Source organism: Tamandua tetradactyla, chromosome 15 (assembly GCF_023851605.1).
Source record: "Tamandua tetradactyla isolate mTamTet1 chromosome 15, mTamTet1.pri, whole genome shotgun sequence".
NCBI classification, from domain to species: domain Eukaryota; kingdom Metazoa; phylum Chordata; class Mammalia; order Pilosa; family Myrmecophagidae; genus Tamandua; species Tamandua tetradactyla.
The window spans coordinates 10,114,563-10,127,035 of record NC_135341.1 but is presented as its reverse complement, the minus strand read 5'-3'; the positions used below and the strand labels follow the sequence as shown (position 1 = coordinate 10,127,035).

Sequence of the window (12,473 nt, the reverse complement as noted above, 5' to 3'; positions counted from 1 at the left end):
CGGTCCGTCTGTCTGTCCTCAATACCCGTGCATGAATACAAGAGAACCAAGCTATCTAGTGATCTCCGTGTGAACTCCCATAAATCATACTGTACATTCATTCTGTCATAGTGCATATAATTCAACCACAGCTGGTTATGTTCTGGTTCCAGGCACACCTAAGTCATCATAATGAGTGAAGAGCAGAACCAAAGAACAGAATTTTCCAAAGAGAGCACCTAGTCAGGGGATAAAACAAATAATCGCACTAACACAAGCTTTATTTTGCAAGAGCCCCTGCCCTTTAAAAACAGAAAATGCAGATTCCTTCCCACATTTAGAAAAGCTATGCATAGACATAATTTGGATTTCAGTGATTTACTAGGAAATGTGGAAATAGTTCTGGAGATTTAAGAAAGAGCTCCTGGAGCTTTCAGACTGGGGAATGCAGATAAACTAAGAAAGTGCCACAAAATTCATTATAAAAAGGAGATTTTCAGTCCTTCTTTCGTGCCCCATTGTGTGCCTCTGGAACTAGCTCTTATCTCAGAGCCTAGACACAGAGTTTAATTGTTGATAGTTGGCTGGAAACCAGGCTGCTTTGGAGAAAAGCTGATGAGTCTTAGCTGCACCCAAGGGAGCCTCTCTGAGTCCCTGAGGTGACCCTTTCTGGCAGGAGAGGGACCTAAAGAAGATAGCCAGGCACAAGCCGGGGGGGGGGGGGGGTTGGTTGCCAAGGAAGAACACACAGCATGCTCATGGCACTCGGAGATTGTCTGATTTCATTACAGGGTGCAGCCAGGGACACTCTTGGAACGTAGGTGTCTGGGAGGACAAGAAGGGAGAGTGAGGGGGCAAACTGGCCTCTAATTAAGATGAATTCTAGCCACAAAGCCAGAGCTACATTTCAGAAGCAGAACTTACAAGTAGAAGTTAGCCAAATTCAACCCACCACCCATTTTCGTAAATAAAGTTTTACTGGAACACAGCCATGCTCATCTATTTACATATTGTCTATGGCTATGACAGCAGAGTTGAATAGATGTAACTTCATGGCCCCCAAGGCCGAAAATACTTACTGTCTGTCATTTTATAGGAAAAGCATGCCAACCTCTATTCAATGGGAACACTGCAATGGTAAGAGGCATGAACCATAGGCCATTTCCATTCCTTCAAGTCTACAAAAACCCTCCAAAAATACCCTATCAGGCTTTAAACATAGTCAACAAGAGGTATAACTGATGCTTCCCTCTCTTGCTTCACACACACACACACTCAGCTTTAAACATTAATGCATGCTGTAATAACATTTAAGGAAAAAAATCACAGTAAATATTAAAGGGTGTTCCCAACCCACTGAAGAGATGCTGTTGACGTCTGCAAATGCAAGCTTTCGGCTGCCAGGAACAATGTGCCGCTCTTAGTAAAGCCTCTGGACAGGAGTGGCTTGCAGAACGCAAGAAGGCCTAAAGGGCAAATACCCCTTTATTCTAACATCACAGAGAAGTAACAGTTGTCAAGATTAATGAGCTGGCTCTTTCCCTGTCTGATATTTGACACTCGGCCTGTAAAGGGAAAAACGTCGAACATTAATTACTTTCCAGGGCTAAAGGCTGCCCTTAAGTACACTCTAACCCCCTCTCTCTGAGCCTCTTGACTGCTAATCTCCTCACCATCAAGAAAACCAGAAGTGTCTTCTTGGCTAAAGCTATATAAAGCTTCTAAACCCAAATTTAGTACTTGACCATGCTAATTGGGCAAAGTGAGCTAGTACAGCTGAGAAATCCTTCTAACATCCCCACCCAATACTTCTTTAAAAACAGAAACAAGGTCAACGAGTTCAATTAAACAAGCAAATCTATTACTACAAAATAGTCTAAAGACAGAAACTAGTATTGTCTCAACCTAAAATTCATAAAGGTGATTTTTAAAACAAATTCAATTCCCCCCCCCCCCCCCCCACCAATGGCCCTTTTCTATATCCAGCAGTTCAGTCCTGTGCTGAACAATCACTTCATTTACGACACAGTTCCTACTGGGGCATGCTGTCAAATATAACTTAGTTTTTTTTTTTTTTTTTTTTTTTTTTTAACAGAGAGAAGGAAGGAAGGATAGAAGGAAGGAAGGAAGGAAGAAAGGGAAACATCTTTAAACATTTTCTTGTTTTATTGTATTTTGTTTTTCCGTTTTTTGTTACATGGGCTGGGGCCGGGAATCGAACCGAGGTCCTCCGGCATAGCAGGCAAGCACTTTGCCCGCTGAGCCACCGCGGCCCGCCCTATAACTTAGTTTTATACCTCTCAGCTCACCAAAGAGCTGTGATAAGATGTCACTCCTTTGAAGTATGCTACAAGAGAGCAAGGTAATGTTAAAAAAAAAAAAAAAAAAGTTAATAAATTAATACAGCGGAAAGTTTCCAAACTCTGAAGGATTTCATCTTTATCACAAAGACTAGTACTTTTGTAATTCAACTTGATTGCCTATAAAAACAATGAACACAAATGGCATTATACAGCACTTAAAAGGAAGAACAGGGATTTGTGATCACAGAGCTAATTCTTGAGTAGCTCACAAACACCTGCAGAGCAAATAAAGTATGTGTGCTGTCTGCAGACCACAGAGTGCCTGGAACCTTCTACAAAGGCCATCCCTGGATGACCAGCTCCACTGTAATGCCTTCCACTTCCAAGAGTGCTTAGAGACCCATTTTCAAGGCAAGTCTCCTTTCCACACTAACACCTGCAAATAGCTCAGTGAAGTGCCACAGAAGAGAAATTCGCTACTGGGATCCTCATATCATTTTTTTTTTCCTCCCAGAAATCTAATACCTTGACCTTTTTGAGGAGAATCTCAAGAAACAGTGAAATCAAAATAGAAAACCTATTATCAAAACTGATAACATTTGCAGCTGGGGCAAGAATGAGATGTATGTTTAAAAGATAATGTGCTTACTGGAGCATAAGCACTGTATTTTATAAAGAAAGGTTCAGAATAAGGAATTGTAAAAACATTCCATAAGAACCTGTGTTGTGTAGTCGAAAGCGCACGGCAGTGAATAAGTCCTAACTCCAGGCATAACTGGGCCACCCAATGACCACGGGCCTTTGGTTCCATGTATCTGCTGGGAGGAGGCTGAATCAACTGATCTCTAAAGTCATTAATTTTTTTCTATGATCGATTTGTTGATCACAATCAATTTTTGTATTACTAACTCAACAACAGCCCTCTTAATCAATGTTTGACTGCCAAAAAGTTGTGTGATTTCAGTGTTCAGATGAACTCTCAAAGAACGTGAGAAAGAAAGAGGGGTAAAGGGGGATGGGGATAAGGAAGGAAAAGAGAAAGGGAGGAAAGAAAAGGAGAGAGGAACCAAACTGTCTGCTAGTTATTTTGCTATCATTCTGCAAGGAATAACTGCATGTCCTTTAGAATAAATTACACATGTGCACACTTGCACACACACGTACACATACTGTAATAGGGAGCTGCCAGTTTTCCCACCAAAATCTTTTATTCTTCACTCCCCACCTTCAAAGTGGGGAACTGAGCTCTATCAGGTGTTAAGGAGGGAAGAACAAAGTCTAAATTGAGACTGATTAAAATAATGCAATTAACATATCTGATTAGAGGCATTACCCAAAGCCGTTCAAAAATATGGGCTGATCCCAAAGGACAGTCCCATACGTAAAGAAATTACATGTACTGAGCCAAACTGTGCATCCTGAAGACCTGTCCAATAAGTACTTGCCCCTATCATCAATCTGCCGTTCAAAAAATCTGCATTATCTTTCCAAGTCCCAGTTTGCCAAACAAGATGGACACAACCCTGATCTCTCAGCAGGGGCTTTCCATGTCCTTTCTCTCTGTATGGAGAAATAAATCAGGGATCCAAAGTACAAAAATGTAGACAAACAAGTTTCCAGTTTGATATACGTAGGGGATTTATCTTTCCAGACAACTTGTCAGAATGCAAACATCAACACCAAACATATGTTTCCTAAGGCTACTGTTGAAATCTTCAACCTTTAGCCTTTCTTGATTTTGCCTGGTTGAACTCACTGACTACACGTGTTGATGGAAACCAATGCCAATTTTTGGTGCGTCCTGCACAAAGGTGGGACTTTAGGGAATGGATACCCTGATGTTATGGGTTACTATGCATGTAGAGTGATAGTTGTGAGAGCTATAAAGTTAAAATCCTCAAGATAAGTGAAGTTTCTGGAGAATGAATCATGAAGCCAAATTATAAAGAGTTACAAAAAAATTAGAAAAAAATGAAGCCCATTGCACACTCTTAAGAGACCTATTCTAAGTGTGTCTCTTAGTATGGATTGCAAGGTTGTCAGGACATTCATTTTTGCTGCCCTGACATTAATCTGCAGTGTGATATTTTGAAACATGACTAAATTAATACTTTCCTTAAATGGAGCCAGTCACTTGTGCATGGTTGATGATCCATTCTATGAAAGGTCTGTTTTCATTAATTCATTCCAGCAAAGACGGTCCCGTGCTTTCAAACACCAACTGGGAACTTATTATAATGCCTTTCCAAAAGCATTCTTGCAGAAAGGAGAATCCTGAGAAGAGCCCAGGTGGCTGCGGGGATTAGAAAAAATTCTTATATAACTAACTTCTGCTGTGAGTGGGTCTCTGTGGAAAGTTCAGCTCATGCTTCCTTTTCTCATTTACTCTTTAGATTAGAAATGGAAAGAAGGCACGTAAACCCTTCCCATAATTAGAGATGCAGACACTCATGATCATTAGAAATGTTTATAGAGACTTGGGTCCTGGGGAGTCAATGCAAAGTGTATTTTGTGCCATATTTGTTAACTCCTCCTGCCAGCTAGCTTCCCTTCTTCCACCCTTCTCTCTTACCCATATAGAATAAGACAATAATTTTGTGCCATATTTGTTAACTCCTCCTGCCAGCTAGCTTCCCTTCTTCCACCCTTCTCTCTTACCCATGTGGAATAAGACAATAATTTTGTGCCATATTTGTTAACTCCTCCTGCCAGCTAGCTTCCCTTCTTCCATCCTTCTCTCTTACCCATATAGAATAAGACAATAAGCTTCTTTATCCTCTGACTTCTATCTCTGTTCAGTCAGTGGGCATACCAGAAGAGAAGCAAGGGAGGAATGAAAAGTGTCTACATATTTGTTGCACAGCTCCCTCCCGGCGGGATGGCCTCTTGATGAAATTGCCCTTTCAGAGGTCTCTGCTCCTGTCTGGGACCCTTTCTACAGGGCTGTCCATTTCTGGATCCTGGTAACTCCTCCTTCCACTACACTGGTCCCAGCACTGCTACTAGCCCAGGTTCCTGCCCTACCCCCTGTGCGGCTCCTACAACAGGGTCAACAAACTATGGCAGGTGGGCAAGACCCAGCTCAAAGCCTGGTTTTGTATATAAAGTTTTATTGGAAGCCACACCTGTTCACACTGGAACAGGGCGCTGAGTAGCTGAAACCAAGACCACAGGGCCTGCAAAGTTGAAATTATTTACTCCCTGACCCTTTACAGTTTGTCACCCCAGATCCTATACTTCCTGAATACAGTGCTTTTACTAACCCTTCATCTTAACTGTTCCCTCTGTTTACTCCTGAGATCCTGAATGTCCTCAACTATTATATGAGGTGCCTGCCTTTAATTACTATAATTTTCCCATTTCACAGGGGAAGAGGAAGATTTCTTTAAGAGGCAACATTGGGTAAAAGAAAGGAATGAGAAAAAGCAATCCAAAAAAAAAAGCTTACCAGAAAGGGGTTTAGAGGGCAAGGGCAGGGACATTTTATGAAGTGTTAAGAAGTTTCATCAAGACATTAAGGATCCAGAGGAATTTTTTTCCTTTAAAAGAGAAATTAACAGTGGCCAAGAATCCAAGTTTGCTTTGGATACTGATAAGTAGCCTGACTCTCTTGCCATTTCCTACTCTTTCTGCTTAGATATAAGAGACGTTAGGATTTCATTTCAGTTAGTAAACTGGAAAGATCTTGCTACAAAACCATACAGCAGTGGGCAGTGTGATGGTGCCTCAGTGGCAGAGTTCTCACCTGCCATGCCAGAGACCCAAGTTCGATTGCTGGTGCCTGCCCATGTTAAACAAACAAACAAAAAACCATATAACAGTGAAAACATTGACATGGAAAGCTGGTTGCCTAACAGGGAATGACATGGTTAAATACAACTCCTCTTAGCCAGCCCCTATTCCCTAAATTTTTGAAAACTAACTCCTGAGAAAGAGGAAGAATACTGATTTTCAGAGCTTTATTTAAGACCCTGGAAAGAGCTTAAATCAAGAATTCTTAACAGGAGGTTCATGGGTGGGTTCCAAGGAGTCTATGAGTCCCCAGGAACTTTGTGTGTCTGTGTGTGTGCATGCACAAGAAGGGAGGAATGAGAGGATATGAGGATACACATTTTTTTGGCAAGAGGATACAGAACTCTCATCCGATTTATATAGGGGTCTGTGTCCCGCAAACCACAAGGAATCGCTGAAATGAGATAAAACAGTCCTCTTTCCTACATACCATCTGCTCACAGAGCCATGCTACTGCAGAGAGGCAAACCAGTCTGCATTTTTCTTGCCCCTTCTCTTCCTTCTAATAAGTTCACAGTGTTTCCCAATGCTCTTTGCATTATGCCTTACTCGCCATTTACTCAAAGTGACCTTGTAATGAAACTAGGTACCAGGCTCTACAGAATGGAATTCAGCATAAAGCGAAGAAGCTGGTTTGGAGTCCATCCAAACAGTTCAGTTACTCAAGAAACAAGAGTCTCCTTCCATGGCCATTTCACCTGTGATACGATTTCTCGACATCCAGGCTAAAACTCTCAAAATGGGTCCTTTGACTTAATCTTGACTTCATTATTCCAACGAAAAATGCATAAGCCTCTTTGGACATCTGTGGCTAGGTAATTTTCCATAAATGAGCATGTTCTGTTATTCTTGTTTTTCAGAGTGGTTTGAATTATATCTTACTTCATAACGATAAAATGGATTTAAAACTGATTCTGAAATATGATACAGCAGGCTCAACAGTATCCAGCCAACAACTTCCACATAACACAAAAGAAGCAAACAGCAACTGGTTTTATTTCAGAAAATTTCTTTCTGAGGTATGCATATGATGTGGGGAGGGTGGGCAGATTCTGGGACTTGAGGTTTTACCCAAGTATAAATTTTCAAAGTTCAAATATTCTTGTATATATGAGAGAACATACATATACCAAAGCATCAGCAACATTCCTTTGGGGCGCTTCAGAGAACTGTGTGGGGTTTGTGTGTATTTGTGTATGTATGTGCAGCTTTCCCTATTCTTTTAAGAGAACTGATGGTTTGCTCAGTATGTTTGTCACTTTTTAAACAAAAACATCCCCTGTGCCATGAACATTTTAAAAATATTTTTCACCAAGGAACCCCACAACATTACCAACAAAGTTTAACATCTAAATATCTTATGTCAGTCTTTGAAAAAATGTGTGTGTGCTTTGGGATTTGTGTGTGTGTGTGTGGGGGGGGGGGGGAATGAACATGTGATCATCTAGTTCTTTATATTTTATTTAAAATTTCTTTTGATGACAAAATATCTGCTCATTGGGGAAAATAAATGATATGAATGCATATTATACAACTTCTTGGAGCCCATCTACAAAAATAAAACCCAGTATCATAGGAAGTATGTACAGGGACCTTATTAGGGTAGTGTTTGCAGGTTCCAAAATTGAGAAAAAATCTAGTTATATATCAATAATGGATCATTGAATAAACTGGGGTAACCCCCAGGATGTAAAACAGTATGTGATCAGTAAAACCAGTAAGTATTATCTGTATCTACTGGAGGAAAGTGTATGAAACAACGTTAAAGAAAGCAAGTCAGAAAATGAGTAGAGCGGGATTCCATTTGTGCAAAGACTAAAAAAAAAAGAGCAGGAAAAACTCACATCCCATATGCATACATATGTTTCTATTTTTGTCTTAGCCTGGAGAAGGCTGTGGAAAGCTGTGCACCAGGCAGCAAGCACTGCTTACACCTCAGGGCACAGAAGAAGGGAAGTGAGAAAGGTAGGCAGTGATTGGTTTCCTTTTTAAAATTTCTATAGGTTCACCTATTGTGGCAACTATGCGTAACTTCATAATGTGGGGGGTATGCTAGATAAGAGATTTTCTTCTTAGACAGAGAGATCTGAATACTTACTTTCTTCCACCCTCTAAGTGAGGCTATTGCTGATGATTTGGTGTATACAAATTCCCATTTTCCCCCATAACTATACTAACTACAAATCTTTTTAAAACGTAAATTAAGATATATATGTGTGTGTGTGCATATGTGTGTTGTGTGTACGGTTGGTTCTGTAACAGGCTTTCATTTCATGAAGCTTCAAGATTCTTTCACTGATCTGGCTGGGCAAAAATATGACATAAAGGAAAGCATGCAGAGAGCCAGATGGGATTTGGATCCTGCAGTCCCCGACTAACAGCTGTGTGTGTGTCCCTAGTTAACACACTTAACCTAAGTCCCACCTGTAAAATGGTAACAAGACTACCTGCTATTTCAGGGTTGTGGAGAGAATGAAGCGAAATAACACAAAGAATAACCAAGCTCACTACCTGACATACAGTAGCTGCTCAACAAGTAGAGGTCACCAATAATAGTAATAGCATAAGAGCTATCATTTGAGTGCTTGCTGTGTGCTAAGAACATAGTCTAAGAGTTTCTATCCTCATTTATCCTACATACCTAACTTGCCAGATAATTATTCTCATTTTACAGATGAAAAGAAATCCAAAGGTTAAGTAACTTGCCCGAGGTTAAACAGCTAATCGTGTCAGAGCCAGAATTCAAGCCCATGCAGCTAGCTGACCCTCAGCCATGACACATGCTGCTTGCCACCCACTGCCATGAGTGTGGGAGGAATGTACAGAAGAAGTTCTTCCTATGCTAGCATTTGTCCTGGCCATGTAAACACAGATTACCTAGAAGTAAAACAGCCTTAGACTAGCTGTCGATTTTCTCAGCACCGGTTCCCAGAAATTTTCATTTGGGGATTTATGTGTGTGAATTCACCTGGAATCCCTAAACTAGTTCCCCTGTGACAGTCAGCACTCTCTCCCCATCTCTACTCATGTGTCCAGCCAGTCACTCTGCATTGGATCATCTCTCTTCTACATAAGCATCTGTGGTACCCACAATTAAGTTTAGTGAAAGGAAGAGAGGGAACTCTGTAAGTAATATAAGACAGAGCGCCCTCAACTCTCTGCTCACCTGTAACCGGATTCCTTCACGCGGTCACCCGAGGAGTCTGTACCCCTTTTTCCAGGTGGCCAGTCCATGACAAAAAAAGAATCTGTTAGCTTATGATGGAATGAGTGGTCCTGCATTAGACTCTGCTCATGGGAATCATATGACCTGCTTAATAATCATACAGGTGACCTTACGTCTTCAAAAAATAGTTTATTTCCAATCTCCACAAACCATGGACATTTTGCAATGGGTCTACCACCACTTGGGTCCTCTCCTAAATTAAATCACAATGGGATTTTCATGTTCTTGAACGTCTAAAAGACCTCGAGTTCTAGCTGTGTCTGGTAGGTGGACTAATACAGCAAACCACCGGCAATTAGCTTCATGCTCTCCCTTCCCATGTCACAGCAGTTGTTTTCTCTCTCTGTCAAGGCCAGGACATGCCCTCTGTCTGGTATGGTAAATGAGGGGAGAATAAAGGCAGAAAGAAAAAAGCAGGCCATTTATAACCCTCAAGTTTTGCTTCAGGGCTCTTACCGAGCAGAATCTGGCAATCTTGTTGTTACAGGAGCATCTTCTGTGATTACTACCAAACTTCAGGTGCTGCAGCAGTCAAGTTAGAAAGGATGAAAAAAGGAGAAGGAAAACAAAGAAAGAACACCTCTGTCCAGGAAAAAGCATACTTCCAGCCCTAGTTCTTCTATATAGGAGTTGAACTTGGGCACTACAACCACCTCTTGCTCAATTAAGAAAATGGCTGCATTTCCAGCAGAAATTACCAACTTCTATTTCGTAATTGGATACAGGTTAGTGGGTGTGTGGGTGTGTGTATTTATATGTGTGTGGGGGGGTGGATAAGAAAACAAAACAATCTGGAAACTTATTTTTAAAAAAGAGAAAAATTTATTACAGATAAAAACAACTTAATTTCTTAGTAATAAAAACAACCAGCCACTTTAATAGTTATTTTGATTCTTTTAGAATTATCCTGGTTTAGATTCTAGCATTACTAACAGGTTGTTCTTAAACAACAAAATTCCATGACAATCTCTCTGAAGTAATTACAAACACTACACAGCATCCAATCATTAATATTGGTAATTCTTGAAAGGTTATCAAGCTAGGCAAAATACTACATTAAATGCATTCAGAATTACCAGTATATATTACCAAAAGTGGCTAATTATGCACAAGGCTTAACACTGCCATTTCAAGTTCTGTAACATAGATATCACTAAGTTAAAATATGTCCATCTGAATGAATTCTGCTATTCCATACCCCAACAGGACAGGGGAACTGCACTTCACTTGAAATATTTAACAAATAAATTTTTTTTCTCAAAACAAATGCTTTGAGTGAGGCTGCCTCCACCCACAGAAGACATTTCAGCTTTAAGTTGGCCAGCATATAAACACACAAACAGATGTCCAACTCTAAAAAAATTTAGTTTTTTTTTTTGGGGCTGAAGACTTTAAAAGAAAAAGTCCTGTGGTTCTATATATTTTTTTTATCATTCTAAACCTTTTAAATCCAAGTTTTAAAGTTTCTGTTAGCAAAAAATTTATTTAAATCCAGATTGGAAAATGTTTATTTGGGAAATTTTTACTTGGCTTCTTCATTTACATTATTTACAACTTAATAATAATGGTATGAGGAATCTATTTTCAGCTAGTCACCTTTTCTAACCTAATCTTCAACATCTAGGCAGATAGGTAACCCTAAAAAGGCAAAATGAATCTGTTTACTACAATAGGCTCTAACGGCATCTTGTTCATCCATCAGATTCCTCTCAGGATGTGGCCAGGTGGTAAGCAGTGAAGACCTTTATTTAATGCTCTTATTTGCATTCCACTGCAGAGAAGCCCTCAGAAAGTTCCACCGTGGTTTACTGCTTCACTGACAACTCAGGCTAAACATTCATGGCAAAGGAATTATTTCCTGGAATGTGTATGAAAATTATGAGGCAACAATAATGGCTAAACTTCCATCGATGCAAATGACACGCTCATAAGTGACGTGAGCGTACCCTAGTTCAGGCATCCAGAACTTACTGGGATCAACTGCTTGTGTTCAAACCAGGTCCTACAGGAAGGCAAGATCCAAGGCAGTGAGCTAGGAGAGGACAAATGTGATCCCGGTTTAATATGGTGGCAAAGCTTGAATAACCAAGACACATGACTACTAAAGAATGTTCACATCCTATCTCACATAAAGTGAGTCAACCAGAGATAATACAATTTCTTAAGTCTTATCGCTGAATACGACTACGAAAAACATTTATTTAAAATTTAAAGATTGATATTCATAGATGCAGAACTTTTTCATGTTTAGCTTTTAAAACCCAATGTGGCTTACCAAAAATTGAACCCATGATTATTTTTAAGCAAAAATAAGGCTTCCTAATGATTTCTCCCTTGGAAGCCCATTTATTCCCTTGCTTCCAAAATGAAGGAAGTCTCCAGCCCTGAATTCCTCCTGGACTGAAGGAGACATCTATTTTGACCCTCTGCTATTCCTGTATGGACAGCTGGCAGGGCCCACCTGTCTGCAGAAGGTGCTGTCAAAATATCAAATGTCCCCAAGGCCTCATGACATACTGTCACCTGCCTTTAGCTTCTAATGTTAGATCTCCTACAGCTATCCCCTCAGAGATTGATTGTGAGCCTTGAAAACCTATACCCAAGTCAGGGAACGGACGTCTACTGATTCAGTGCTCTGGGTCAGGCCCAGTGCTAGGTAGTGAGAATATCAAGTGTATAGGGCTCAACTGATTTGACCCTGTTCCCTGGGATTCTCCTTGATCCGTCCTAAACAAACTGCAAACCTCACAGGGACATCTCCCTCACAGCGCACAAGAGGTGCTGAATTCAGAAGCTTGTCTGGGGATAACATAAGAACTTCCCAACAGAATCAGGAAGGCTACCACCTCAAGGCCACGTCAAATATCCCCATCAAACATGAGGCTGACACAAATCTCCACAAGGAGAGAGGAAATAACCCTGAACACCAAAGCACCACATTCCAAACAAGTTAAGCTGCCAAAGGCTGGACTGAAGTTCCTTTGTGGTAAGTGCATAAGGATACGAGTGACCACTAACTAATGTTATCCATCTGTTGGTGGCTGGCAGAACCCTTTATGTGGCATGACCTTTCCCTTAGATAAGAAGTTCATAGATGGAAAGGTGAGAGGCAGAGGACCTGATTTTTTCAAATATCTTAATATCAAATTTGACTCTATTCTTTTGGCAACAGG

General features: G+C 40.5%; 1 protein-coding gene across 1 annotated transcript in view; it reads right to left on the bottom strand.

The window, feature by feature from the left end:
* Nucleotides 1-12,473, bottom strand: part of PDZRN3 (PDZ domain containing ring finger 3) — a 240,192-nt gene that overhangs the window by 185,726 nt on the left and 41,993 nt on the right. The window lies entirely within an intron of this gene.